The 13,944-nt window shown below is 41.3% G+C and overlaps 1 pseudogene; it reads left to right on the forward strand.

Moving 5' to 3' along the window:
* Positions 1–9,012: 9,012 nt before the first annotated feature.
* On the forward strand, positions 9,013–9,097 carry LOC127490412 (U6 spliceosomal RNA; annotated as a pseudogene).
* Positions 9,098–13,944: the final 4,847 nt, after the last annotated feature.

Raw genomic sequence — 13,944 nt, forward strand, 5'->3', positions numbered from 1 at the left:
AGGAAATTCAAATGTCCAACAGACACATGAAAATTTCTTAGGATCACTAGCCATCAGGGAAATGCAAATCAAAATCACAATGAGTTTTCACCTCAGCCCAGTTCGAATGGCTCTAATATAGAAATTAAAAAACAATAAATTCTGGCAGGGATGTGGGAGAAAAGGTTCCCTAATCCACAATGGTAGAAATGTAAATGAGTATAGCCATTGTGGAAGACAGTATGGAGATTCCTCAGAAAGCTGAAATTAGATCTACCATAGGACTTAGCAATGCCACTCCTAGGAATCTACCCAAAGGCAATGAAATCAGGATATGAAAGTTATCTGTACCCCCAGGTTTATTGCAGCTTTCCCATCTTAAGTAACAAGGGTTAATCTCCTCATTCTGGTACAGGAGAGGAGATAAATTTATGTCCTACTTTCAGAGATAAAGCAGAAGAGCAGAAAAATATGCTTATACCTGCTTTTTCTAAATTGTCTTCAGCTTAAAATAATCAACAAGCCATAATGATATAATTTGCAGTGGCATATCCTGGTACCTTTCAATATCATTAATCTTTTCATTTTACTAGGATGGAAATTATAAGATTATTTTGGATGACATATAAATTATATAGCCCACAAAAATATCTCCATAAGGCCTTGAAGTATTCTCAGAGAAAGAGATTATAGGCAAAAAAGAGATGGAGACTCCTCTCCTGGAATTTTATTTCATCAACAGTACCAAGTTCTACCTCGCTTATTTTTTTAAGATTTGTTTGTTTTGCAAGTTGGAGTTACACAGAGAGAGGGAGAGAGACAGAGAGACAGAGAGACAAGGAGAGAGAGAGACAAAGAGAGAGAGACAGAGAAAGAGAGATTTTCCACCCACTGGTTCACTCCCCATTTTGCCACAATGGCCAGGGCCAGTTCTGGGCCAGGCTGAAGCCAAGAGCTTATTCTAAGTCTTCCACGTGGGTGTCAGGGGCCCAGGTACTTGAGCTACCATATACTACTTTCCAGGCCATTATCAGGGAGATGGATCAGAAGTGGAACAGCCAGGACATGAACTGGCATCTATATTGGATGCCAACACCACAGGCAATGACTTTACTGGCTATACCACAACACTGGCCCCAAGTTTACTTTTATATGAAAGGAAATAGTATCTGAAGAGAATGTCGTGAATATAATCAACCATTATCAGCTCTGTACGTTTGGATAATTTACTGAAGCTCTGCTGTACTCTTTAGGGTTGCTAAATGGCTCCTCATGCTCCTTTACACTGTGGTCCCTATGGTGAACAGACCCAGCCTTAGCTCTCTCAGCTTTCTAATTCCAAATTCACAAAGGAGACAAGTGCTTGGCCTAGCTCATCTTTTCATGTGAAGCTATAGATCTTGGGAAAATTGTGCTTACATCATGGATTCTCTGACACAGTCTATTGCAACTGAAATGGAAGAAGATGAGGTCATTTTTAAAAATTGCTGTTTAGCAAGAGCAGAGAAAATTTCAACAGAAGAGGGGGTGAGGAGGGAAGGCAACGAGCCATAGCCCTTGGCTAACATTTTTAACATTTTGAATAAAATTATCTCTCTTAGCACTGCAGCTAGAATAAACTTTTCTAAGATTTGTCACTTTTTAATACTAAACAAACTTTGAGGTATATTTTCTTTGTAACACTAAAAAAAAAAAGTTCCATAAATTTCAAATGCAGAAAGAAAAGTCAAAAAGACTCAAACAAGCCTGTTTAAATTTTTTTTCTCATTTATTTATTTGAGAGGCAGAGATAAAGAGAGAGAGAGAGAGAGAGTTGGTCAGAGAGAGAGAGCTCCCATCTACTGGTCCACTCCCCAAATACCTGCAACCACAGGAGCTAAACCAGGACAGAGCTAGGAGTCAGAAATGGAATCCAGGTTTCCCACATGAGCGGCAGGGACCCAATCACCTGAGCCATCACTACTGCCTACTAGGGTAGCCTTGGCAGGAAACGCAGTCAGAAGCTATAGGCAGGTATCAAACTCTGGCACTACAATATGGGACATGGGCATCCTGACTGATGTCTTAACTGCTAAGCAAAATGTCTGCCTGGTTAGATGGATTTTGAGAACATCAGTCAATTCAGAGTCTTCTAATCTGAGATCAGATGAAACAAAGAAACCACCAAGACAGTCACTGGGACTTTTTTTTTAATCTATCCACTAATTTACAATCCATCTCTTGTAGTTGACAGCAAGTAAGGGGAGTTCCACAGTAGCTAAGGCCTTAGACCTTGATTACATTTGATGTTACCTAGTTGATAAGTACTCAGTAAATGTCAAGTGCACTGTTGAATCAATGCCTTGGTTTTCTACTACACTGGCAAAGTAAGCAGTGTTAGCTAACAAGATGAGGCCTAATGCAAAATATTTTTTAAAAGGTGACAACACAAGCAGGAAAGTTTTTTGACTGGGCAAGGACTGGCCAGGTGAGAAGAGTCACCTCCGGGAATGTAAGCAAAGATAGGAGGTGTGGCCTTGTTTGGATTTTTCTTAGTGTGAATGAACTGACCAAAGAATGTCACTTCCAAAAAGAAAGAGTTTTCCTCAGTTCCTCAGTAACATGGTTTCTTGAAACCTTGCAGCAGCCTCCAGGCATGTAGTCAAAACCAGCCCAGACAACTTAGCCTTCTGGGGAGCAGGATGCTCCCCATTATCTGAGCCAGGGACTGCAGCAGATTCCATCCTCGTACCCTATCATTTCTTTTCCCTTGTCCCTTAGCCATTCCCCCTTATCCCTTCCTCTTCACTGTCTCCTATGGGACCCTTCTACCACTGGTGAGCATGGGGGTGAAGTGTGCTTCTAAAGTCAGCTTGTCTTGAGTCTCACCTTGGCACTCTCACTTTACCTGTCTATGGAAGAAGTTATTTAACCTCCCTATGCCTTGATGTTCTCATTAGCAAAATGGGATAAAAACTGTTCCAATCTCTGCTTTTTTTAAGATAATTTATTTGAGAGGTAGAGTTACAGAGAGAAGAGATAGAGAGAAAGGTCTGGTTTATCAGACCTTTACCAGTGAATCTGCTGGTTCACTCCCCAAATGGCCACAATGGCCGAAGCTGAGCCGATCTGAAGGCAGGAGCTTCTTCTGGGTCCCCCAGGAGGATACAGGGACCCAAGCTCCTGGGCCATCTTCCACTGATTCCATGGATTCTTTTCTGAATCCATCTCTTTGCAGATGGTACATCTCTTGCAGATGTACCAACAGAAACCCACATGAGCTTCTAACATTTTTTTTTCATCTCATTTGCCTCTAAGTCAAACTTTATTAGATATATGACACTCTTTCCAAGTTATTGCAGGAGACAGCTGTATTAACTTGCTTCACCACTACATTGCATAGATTACCATCCTTCCACCTTCATCCATACCCTAATATATCCTCTTCCCAGCCTATAAAAACTATCATCATTGGGGCCAGTGCTGTAGCATAGCAGGTAAAGCAGCAACCTGCAGTGCTGGCATCCCATATGGATGCAGGTTTGAGCCCTGGCTGCTCCTCTTCCAATCCAGCTCTCCGCTATGGCCTGGGAAAGCAGTAGAAGATCCAAGCGCTTGGGTCCCTGCACCCACATAGGAGATCTAGAAGAAGCTCCTGGCTCCTGATTCCTGGCTTAGGATTAGCCCAGCTTCGGCTGTTACAGCCATCTGGAGAGTTAACCAGAAGATGGAAGCTCTCTCTCCCTCTGCATCTGCCTCTGCCTCTCTGTAACTCTGCGTTTCAAATAAATAAATAAATAAATCTTAAAAAAAAAAAAAAACTACTGTCTATGAGAGTATTTTAGGCATGGAAAGCCAAGACACTCTGGGGAAAAAAAAAAAAAAAGAAGAAGACCTAAATGAAAGATCTCTGCAAGTGAGATCCCAGTAGAAAGAACGGGCCATCAAAGAAGGAGGTACCTTTCTCTGAAGGGAGGAGAGAACTTCCACATTGACTATGACCTTGTCTAAATAAGATCGAAGTCAGCGAACTCAAAAGGCTTCCATAGCCTTGGCAACTCATGACTAGAGCCTAGGGAGATTACTGATGCCATAGACAGGAGTGTCAATTGGTAAAGTCAACAACAGGAGTCACTGTGCACTTACTCCTCATGTAGGATCTCTGTCCTTAATGTGTGGTCCAATGTGAAGTATTGCTATAACTAGTATTGAAACAGTATTTTACATTTTATGTTCAGTGTGGGTGCAAACTGATGAAATCTTTACTTAATATATACTACTAAATCGATCTTCTGTATATAAAGAGAATTGAAAATGAATCTTGATGTGAATGGAATGGGAGAGGGTGCGGGAGATGGGAGGGGTGCAGGTGGGAGGGAAGTTATGGGGGGGAAGCCATTGTAATCCATAAACTATACTTTGGAAATTTATATTTACTAAATAAAAGTTAAAAAAAAAAAAAACTACCATGATCAATTTTGTCTTCTCTCACTTTTATTAAATCCTTCCCTCCCAGTTATATACTTTTTTAACTGGTTTTTAAACATGCCCAAACTAGAAAAGGCAAGAACAACAACACCACTTCCTGGAGTCATATCTGTCAAGCAAGATCCCCAGTGCTTTCATCTTTACCTCATAAAAACAAACTTCTCAAAAGATGTTTCTCTATAACTCATCATCCCACTTTCTTTCCTCTCTTTTCACCATAACACATTCTAGTCTTACCTGAGCCTCCAATGCTGCACACTTCTTATTTATTTAAAGATTTATTTATTTATTTATTTGAAAGGCAGAAATATAGAGAAAAAGGGAGAGAGAGAGAGAGCGAAAGAATCTTCCATCCACTGGTTCACTCTTCAAATGGCAGCAACAGCAAGGGCTGGGTCAGGCCGAAGACAGGAGCCAGGAGCCTATTTCAGGTCTCTCATGGGCTGCAAGGGCCCAAATACCTGGGCCATCTTCTGCTGTTTTCCCAAGTACATTAGCAGAAAGTTAGATTAGAATTGGAGCAGCCAAGACTTGAATCAGCACCCAGCACTGCAGGGAGAGGCTTAACCTTCTATGCCACAGCGTTAAGTCCCTACACATTTTTTTAAAAAATTCTAATTTTATTAGGATTAAATTCAACACAGCTGACACTGTGTTATATCCTGAAATGCTGTATTCTTTGTTTCCATAGTACAGCCCTCTTCTACTTTTTCTCTTCCCTATCTGCCTCTTCACTGTCTGCTTTATAGCTTCCTCTCTTCTGTCTGCCACAAATACTACAGATCTTCAAGTTTTCTCTTCCTTTCACTACATTTTCTCTTAATCTAACCCCATTCACAGTTCAGCTTCAAGTCCTACCCTTACAAGGTAACTCTGAATCACATCTCCATCCCAGACACCTCCTCTCAATTTCAGAATCTTTTATCCAATTGCTTATTTGATACTCCATTTGAATGTCTTAAAAGAATGTTTGAAAATGATTCCACATACATAAAACCAATCTCATGATCCTGCAACATAAATTTCATCTTTTTTGAAAGGCACCACTCCCTATTCAGTCACAGAAAGTTCATCCCAGGGGGTACTCTTCATTCCCCAATATTACTCAATCATCACAGACAAGAGATGTCAATATCACCATGATGTTCCACAAACTTTTTTTAGGTTTATTTTATTTATTTATTTATTTATTTTTAACTTTTATTTAATAAATATAAATTTCGAAAGTACAATTGTTGGATTATAGCAGTTTCCCCCCATAACTTCCCTCCTAGCTGCAACCATCCCATCTCCCAGAAGAATCTTTTTTTTAATAATTTTTATTTATTTTATGTAGTTGAAAGGATGGGAGAAGAGAGAGAATGAATCTCCTGGTTCACTCCTCAAATACCTGCAACAGTTAAGGCTAGGCCAGGCTGAAGCTAGGAGCCAGAAACTCAATCCAGTCTTCTAGGCCTTGGCCTGACATAGCCCTGGCTGGTGTGCCATTTGGGAAGTGAACTAGCAGGCAGAAAATTGATATACCTCCCTCCCTCCCTCCCACCCTTCTCTCCCTTTCTCTCCATCTCAGGCACTCTGCTTTTCAGACAGATCGATCGATCGATCTCATTAAAAAGAGAGAGAAAAGAAACAAACAAAATGCTTTTTCTCTCCAGCCATTTTCATCCCTCTTCCAGGTCTTTAGGCAACTAAACAGACTTTCTTACAGTCTAAATATCTGCCATACTTCTATAGTTTTATAGTATCTTCCTCATAATTCTTTATCCTTACTTTTCCTATCTAGGAATTAAGCCCAATTGTCCTTCGCGCCAGGCCAGAAACCTATTTAATTGTCATTGCCCTATAGTATGCCCAGAACCATTCCCCTTAGATAAAGCTAAGTCAATGTGTCGGATTGAGTGTACAGTCATGCTTTCTGCTTAGGGTAAGTTCTTTACCCAATCAGATTGTGCACCTAGCAACCATTTTTTCACTGCTGAAGAATGCTCAAGTGAGCATTCAGCATCAGGTATTTGCTCATTGGATCCCCAAATGGGCACTGGTCTCTGCAATATATCTGAATTGTTAGAGGGTGGTCATCTCTTCTGATTTCCTGATTGAATCTTATCTGTTATATGAGGGTGGTTCAATCACAGGGTAAAATGCTAAGGCTAAAGAAGCTTTCAGACTGCTTGCTCCCCTATTTTTCACACCACTGCTCACAATTCACTAGCAAGCTAGTAGTCACTTTAGTGGGTCCCAACCAACAATTTTTTTTTTTGACAGGCAGAGTGGACAGTGAGAGAGAGAGACAGAGAGAAAGGTCTTCCTTTGCCATTGGTTCACCCTCCAATGGCCGCCGCACCGCACTGATCTGATGGCAGAAGCCAGGTACTTATCCTGGTCTCCCATGGGGTGCAGGGCCCAAGCACTTGGGCCATCCTCCACTGCACTCCCTGGCCACAGCAGAGAGCTGGCCTGGAAGAGGGGCAACCGGGACAGAATCTGGCGCCCCGACCGGGACTAGAACCCGGTGTGCCGGCACCGCAAGGTAGAGGATTAGCCTAGTGAGCCGCGGCACCGGCTCCAACAATTTTTAATAAATGGAATAAACTATGCAAAAAAAATCTTAGTGCACAGCACATAGCAAGGGTTTTCATTGCTTTATAAAACTATTTCAGCTCTGTGTATGCATGTGCCTGAGTATCCTAGGTCATGGTATAAAATCAGTTTCTTAATGACTGATGTGAGTTTCAAACAAACTAAGAGTAGGTCAATTGGCCAGCGCTGTGGCATAGTAGGCTAAGCCTCCACTATGGTGCCAACATACCATATGGGTGCCAGTTCATATCCCAGCTCCTCTTCCAATCAATTCTCTACTTATGGCCTGGGAAAGCAAGTGGAAAGATGGCCCAAGTCCTTGGGCCCCTGTATCCACATGGGAGACCTGGAAGAAGCTCCTGACTCCTGGCTTAGGATCAGCCAAGCTCCAGCCATTACGGCCATTTGGAGAGTGAACCAGTGGATGGAAGACCTTTCTGTCCCTCCCTCTCTCTTTCTCTGTGACTCTACCTCTCAAATTAACAAATAAAATCTTAAAAAAAAAAAGAGTAGGTCTTTTTTTATTTAAGGATTTATTTTATTTATTTGAAAGGCAGAGTTACAGAGTGAGAGGGAAACACAGATAGAGATCTTCCATCCTGACTCCCTTCCCAAGAGGCCGCAACAGCCAGGGCTGGGCAAGGCCAAAGCCAGGAGCAAGGAGCTTCTGGGTCTACCACATGGGTGCAATGGCCTAAGGACTTGGGCCATCTTTTGCTGCTTTCCCAGGCACACCAGCAGGGAGCAGAACATAAATGGAACAGCTAGAACTCAAACCAGCACCCATATGGGATACCTGCATTGCAGGAAGCAGCTTAACCCACCATGCCACAACACAGGCCCCAAGACGAGTCATTTTCAAATAAACATACAGTACCTGGTCCAGCAGTATCAGCTATTACCTGGGAGCTAGGACTCATTAGAAAAGCAAATCACTGGGGGCAAGTGTTGTGGTGTGTTCCAGCTGCTCCACTTCCTATCCAGGTCCCTGCTAATGGCCTGGGAAAAGCAGCTGCAGTGCTGGCTGTTGCGGCTGTCTGGGGAGAGAACCAATGGGTAGAAGCTCTCTCTCTCCCTTTGTCTTTCCTCCTCTCTGTATATAACTCTTTCAAAAATAAATAAACAAATCTTTAAAAAAAATGAAATGCAAACTACTGGACCTCATCCTAGAATTACTAAATCAGAACCTCTGGCAGAAAGTGGCTGGCAATCTGTGTTTTAAAAAGTCTTCAGGTAACTCTGTTGCACACAGAAGTTTGAAAACTACTGGGTTTGTGCTTGTTTCAGCAGCACATATACTAAAATTGGAACAAGGGCAGGCACTGTGGCACAGCAGGTTGAAGCCCTGGCCTGAAGTGCCAGTATCAGTCCCAGCTGCTCCACTTCTGATCCAGCTCTCTGCTATGGCCTGGGATAGCAGTAGAAGATGGCCCAAGTCCTTGGGCCCCTGCACCCACTTGGGATACCCGGAAGAAGCTCCTGGCTCCTGGCTTCGGATCAGTACAGCTCCAGCTGTTGCGGCCATTTGGGGAGTGAACCAGCAGATGGAAGATCTCTCTCTCTCTGTCTCTACTCTCTCTGTAACTCCTTCAAATAAATAAAATAAAACTTTAAAAGAAAATTGGGGGCCGGCGCCGCGGCTCAATAGGCTAATCCTCCACCTTGCGGTGCCGGCACACCAGGTTCTAGCCCCGGTCGGGGCGCCGGATTCTGTCCCAGTTGCCCCTCTTCCAGGCCAGCTCTCTGCTGTGGCCAGTGGAGGATGGCCCAAGTGCTTGGGCCCTGCACCCCATGGGAGACCAGGATAAGTACCTGGCTCCTGCCATCAGATCAGCGCGGTACGCAGGCCGCAGCGCACCAGCCGCGGAGGCCATTTGAGGGTGAACCAATGGCAAAGGAAGACCTTTCTCTCTGTCTCTCTCTCTCACTGTCCACTCTACCTGTCCAAAGAAAGAAAGAAAGAAAGAAAGAAAGAAAGAAAGAAAGAAAGAAAATCGTAATGATACAGAGAAGATTAGCACTACTCCTGCACAAGGATGACATGCAAATTCGCGAAGTGTTCCATATTTTTAATTCAGGATTCAATTCCTTCCTGTGTTGCTCTGAACATGAAATCACTTCCAATTCCTCTGGCTACACGTGTGATCCTGTGATGACAACATGTGGAATCTAAATTGGAATTCTGTGTATTCTCATCACTCAATTTATTTTTTAGCAGTATAATGGGTACATTTTAGAGTCTTCCATTTTGTGTGGAATTAGATCCTCCCCTTCAAATGTTGTAATTAACATCACTTAAAATAAAACTTGAATAAATTATTGAAACCTAAAAAAAAAAAAAGAAGAAAGAAAGAAAGAGAGAGAGAGAGAGAGGGAGGGAGGGAGGGAGGGAGGGAACTCCTGGGCTCTAGGTAATTTCAGTTTTCTCAATCACAGGAGAGACTGAGTCCTAGAGATAATTATTTCTATGATTCTTATGTCATTTCTCCCCATATAGATAGCTAGCATTCTAAAAGACACAAAGAAAAGAAATTCATCATTATTTATAATGGATGACTGAGGGCAGAAGGGCGTAATCCTGTCTTAGAAGTGGCTGAGAAGTGCTTTTCTAGCATGAACTCCCAAGTTCTCTTTCCAGATACGTGACCCAACCAAGGTTTGCCTAGATGTAATCAAATCAACACAAGGATTTGAATATAATTGTTCCTGTTTAAAATATATCTCTTCTTATCTCTGTTGTAACCGCAAACAATAATCTTACTGTGGCAGTAAAGAAATTAATTTTAAAAACTGTTACTAAGATTTGCAAGCAAAAATTTGTCAAGGACATTCAAAATCAGCCTCTACTTAATTTATCTAATCTTAATGGTCATATTTACAAACTCTCCTTAGACAATGACTCACTGCTTTACCCCTGGTTTGTTGACACCACATACCCAATCACAAAGCTGTGATTCTCGTGGGGACTCAGGAGAGGTGTTGAGCATGAAAAGTCTCCTTGAAGATTCTAACCACCCCCAACCCCACAAAGAATCACAGCACAGCATAAAAGACAAAGTTGCTAATAACAGTCTAAGCAAAGAATGTATCATCCTATCAGGACTGCCAACTTCTAAATATGCATTGACTGAGTTCCAGGATGATCCAAAAGACTAAAACATAATTCATTATTATATACCTATTTATTCTCTGCAAAGCATCAATTTAGAAGAAATTAACATCTAGCTATTGGAAAGGGAAAATTTTCTTGTCAATCAATGAATGAACACTTTTTATGCCTACCATATATGCCTCAATCTTCTCAGCTATATGTAGGATGCGGATGGCTTCAAGTACCTGGAAAGAAAGGATCATAAAATATGAACAACACAATAATGAAATACTAATAAATCATGTTATTAAAAACTAGTTATGAAACTATATGAAATGGTTTTAAGAAACATTGTCCTAAATCCAATCCGAGAAATGCTGATATAGGTGGGGACCAGGAATCTGTATTTAAGCCTACTCAGAAGCTTATAGTTATCAGTCAAGTACCACTACCTTAGAAATCCTAATGATAGGAAATTTAATTTTAACCCTTGTGGTCTTCTTTGTGAAGCAGTAAAGCTGAGCAGTACCTTGAAACAGAGTGAAAGGCGAGAAAAGCAGCAGAGGAGCAGAGAGCAGGGGTGTACACTCACCTAGAGCTCTTATGCCAACATGCTTAAGGAAGCTTTGGGAGGTACAGAAGAAGTGCCGATGAAAATCAGAGAAAGCATCTCCCAAACTGAGTCCTAAAGACTGAGCAGGAGAAATATGCCAGGCAGACAATGACAGAAAGGGGAAACAATCTGTACAAAATCAGAGAGGATAAAAAGGCAAGGTGTACTAAGTGAATAGTAGAAGTTCCATGTAGCCAAAATAGGCAGGAGAGAAAGCATGACAGGCCTATGAGAGACAGGAGAGGAGCAGGGATACACAGGACTACCATGTAAAACATTAAAAGGGATTGGGAATTTCAAACTCACAGAGGAGCAAATATACTACTGGATGTACATGCATGTGATTCATCGTGTGAGGGATAGGACTGGAAGCAGAATTTGCAGATTCACGCCCAAACTAGCAGGGGTGTCCTATTCACCCCAAGCCAATCACTGCCTCATGGGCAAAGTGCCCTTTAGTGATTTTTTTCCCCTAGAAAAAGCCAGAAATCCAGATTCCTGAATGTTAACTGAAAGTCTTCAAGTTATTACTCAGCCCAAGCAAAATACAACTCTTAGCCTAACATGGATACAAGTCTAGCACCTCTGGGCTAAAGTCTAACAAACTTACTGCACCCAAATTAGACAAGAATCTATCTGGCTCACTATATACCTGATTCAAAGACTGGCAGAGCATGGACATAGGATAAAGCCTTGTTTGAGAACAACAAAAATGAAGTTTAGAGCTCTTATTCTAGAACAATCCAGATGTGTGTGTGTATGTGTGTGTGTGTGCTGTCTCCTCAGTGTAAACATAGGCAAGATGTTGTTCTCAAACTTTGTGACATTCTCTAAAAATTTCTCTGGCTCAGAGAATATACTAACATAGCCAGAGGAATTATTTGAAAAGTAGCTGTTCTTCAGTAATACAAAAGTATTTGAGAGCATTCACAATTCAATTCTACATGCTCGTATCACAGGAAAAAAGAGTTGTATTTTCATTGTGCAAGCTGAAAAATACTTTATTTAGCAGCATTTACAAATCTGCATTTCATGAACAACAAGAGCAAATTCATGGTTTTTCATAGTGTTTTCTTTTTGGAGGATCATTCTAAATGAAAATGTATTAAAGATGGAAAATGTTGCTATTTTTCAAACAGTGCTCTTTTACTTAAGAAAGAAAAATTATTTATTTTAGATACCTGTTCAATCAACTCTTAGAAATCATTCCATGGCATATCTTATGTTTATATGTATCCCATTGCTAGTATAAAAATTACTCTTCTATGGATTTTAGAAGTAACGTAAGAATCTCAGCTGCATAAATTTTACTACATAATTCAAAACTTCCTTTATAATAATTTTTAAGGTTATCACAATAAAGATATCCCTCTGAAAACAGTTGCCAATTTTCCCCTCTATATTTTTTTTTACTACTATAAGAAAAGATTTCTCTTCATTCTTTTCAAGACTTGGAGAAGGCTGGTTTTTAAATGAAGATCATTCATTGTTTCTACTCTCCAGGAAAGTCAGTGTGGTAGGCAGAATAAAGGACCTCCTCAAAGCTATCTGCATCTCACCCCTTAGAACCTGTGAACATATTGTGTTACATGAAAAGGGAACTTCGCAGATGTAGTTAAATTAAGGCTCTTAAGTTAAACAGAATATAATGGGTTATTTGGGCAGTTCCAATATAGTCACAAAGGTGATTATAAGTGAAAGAGGGAGGCAGGAGAGTAAGAATCAGAGCCAGGGAGGTGGCACTGTGCCGTAGTGGGTAAAGCCAGTTCGAGTCCAGCTGTTCCACTTCCCATCCAGTTTTCTGCTATGGCCTGGGAAAGCAGCAGAAGATGGCCCAAGTCTTTGGGCCCCTGCACCCGCATGACAGGCCTGGAAGAAGCTCCTGGCTCCTGGCTTTGGATCGGCATTGCAGCCGTCTGGGGAGTAAACCATCAGATGGAACACCCTCCCCCCCCCCCCCGCCTCTGCTTGTCTGTAACTCTGCCTTTCAAATAAAATAAATAAATCTTAAAAAAAAAAAAAAAGAATCAAAGAAGGATGTGACAGGATGTGACAATAATGATGCAGAAACAAGAGCAGTAGGATTGCCAGCTCTGGTGACAGAGAGGGCCACAATCCAAGGAAAGTGCCCAAGGAATGTGGGCAGCCTCTAGAAGCAGGAAAAGAAGAGAAAATAGATTCTCATTAGATTCCAGGAAGAACACAGACCTGCTAATGTCAGCCCTGGAAGATCCAGATATCCAGAACCTTATGAAAATAAATTTATCTTGTTTCAACCCTCTAAGGTCATTAAAATAATACTTATAGCTGCAGTAAGAAACTAATAGAGACATTAATAACCAGTTCCCCTCAGAGCTGGACACCAGGAAGGTTTCAAACCGGTATTTTGCATTCTTTTAGGGGAAAAGTCTTCAATCAAAAACTTAGTAAAATGCCCTGTGCTGGCACTTTTGGGCATAACTTCTCACAACAGCATACTCAACAGAGAGCTATTCAGCCTATATAAGTCAGTTTTTCATTTCTACAAAGAAAAACACAGACTATCATGAAGGAAATAAGTTTATTCTAACTCCTGGTTTTGGAGGTTCACAGTTCAAGATTAGAAAGCCCCATTAGTTCACATCTGGTGATGGCTTTCTTCCTGGCAGAGTAGTGAGGTGGCACACAATATAATTTGGCAAGAGGGGCATATGTCTACATCTCTCCCTATAAAATCTCCATGATTCAATTATGGAGGTGCCATCCTAACAACCTAATCCAATCTAATTACTTCCAAAGGTCTCACCCTCTCAATATCAGTAACATAAGGCTTTAAGGATCAAGCTTTTATTTAACACATGGGCCTCTGGGGATAGCCAAACTAATATCCATACCATGCACTACCTTTAGTGAACACCCTCTGTACAGGCAGCCCACCCTAAAAGATACCTGATAACTTTAAGATCATTCAGTGTTTGAATAATATCTTACACTGATCTGAGGGAAATGCTAGACCTCCGTAACTCCCCAGTCATTGCTCCTTTTACTCTGCTAAACTCAGTCTGAATGAGGTCTTCAGCTATCCTATTTCTAAATACAATACTAAGGATTCCTAGTAGCTCTTACAGAAATAATAGCGATTTTTTTTATTTTTTTTTTATTTTTTTTATTTTTGATAGGCAGAGTGGACAGTGAGAGAGAGAGACAGAGAGAGAAAGGTCTTCCTTTGCCGTTG

This window comes from Oryctolagus cuniculus, chromosome 2 (assembly GCF_964237555.1).
Source record: "Oryctolagus cuniculus chromosome 2, mOryCun1.1, whole genome shotgun sequence".
Classification (NCBI taxonomy): domain Eukaryota; kingdom Metazoa; phylum Chordata; class Mammalia; order Lagomorpha; family Leporidae; genus Oryctolagus; species Oryctolagus cuniculus.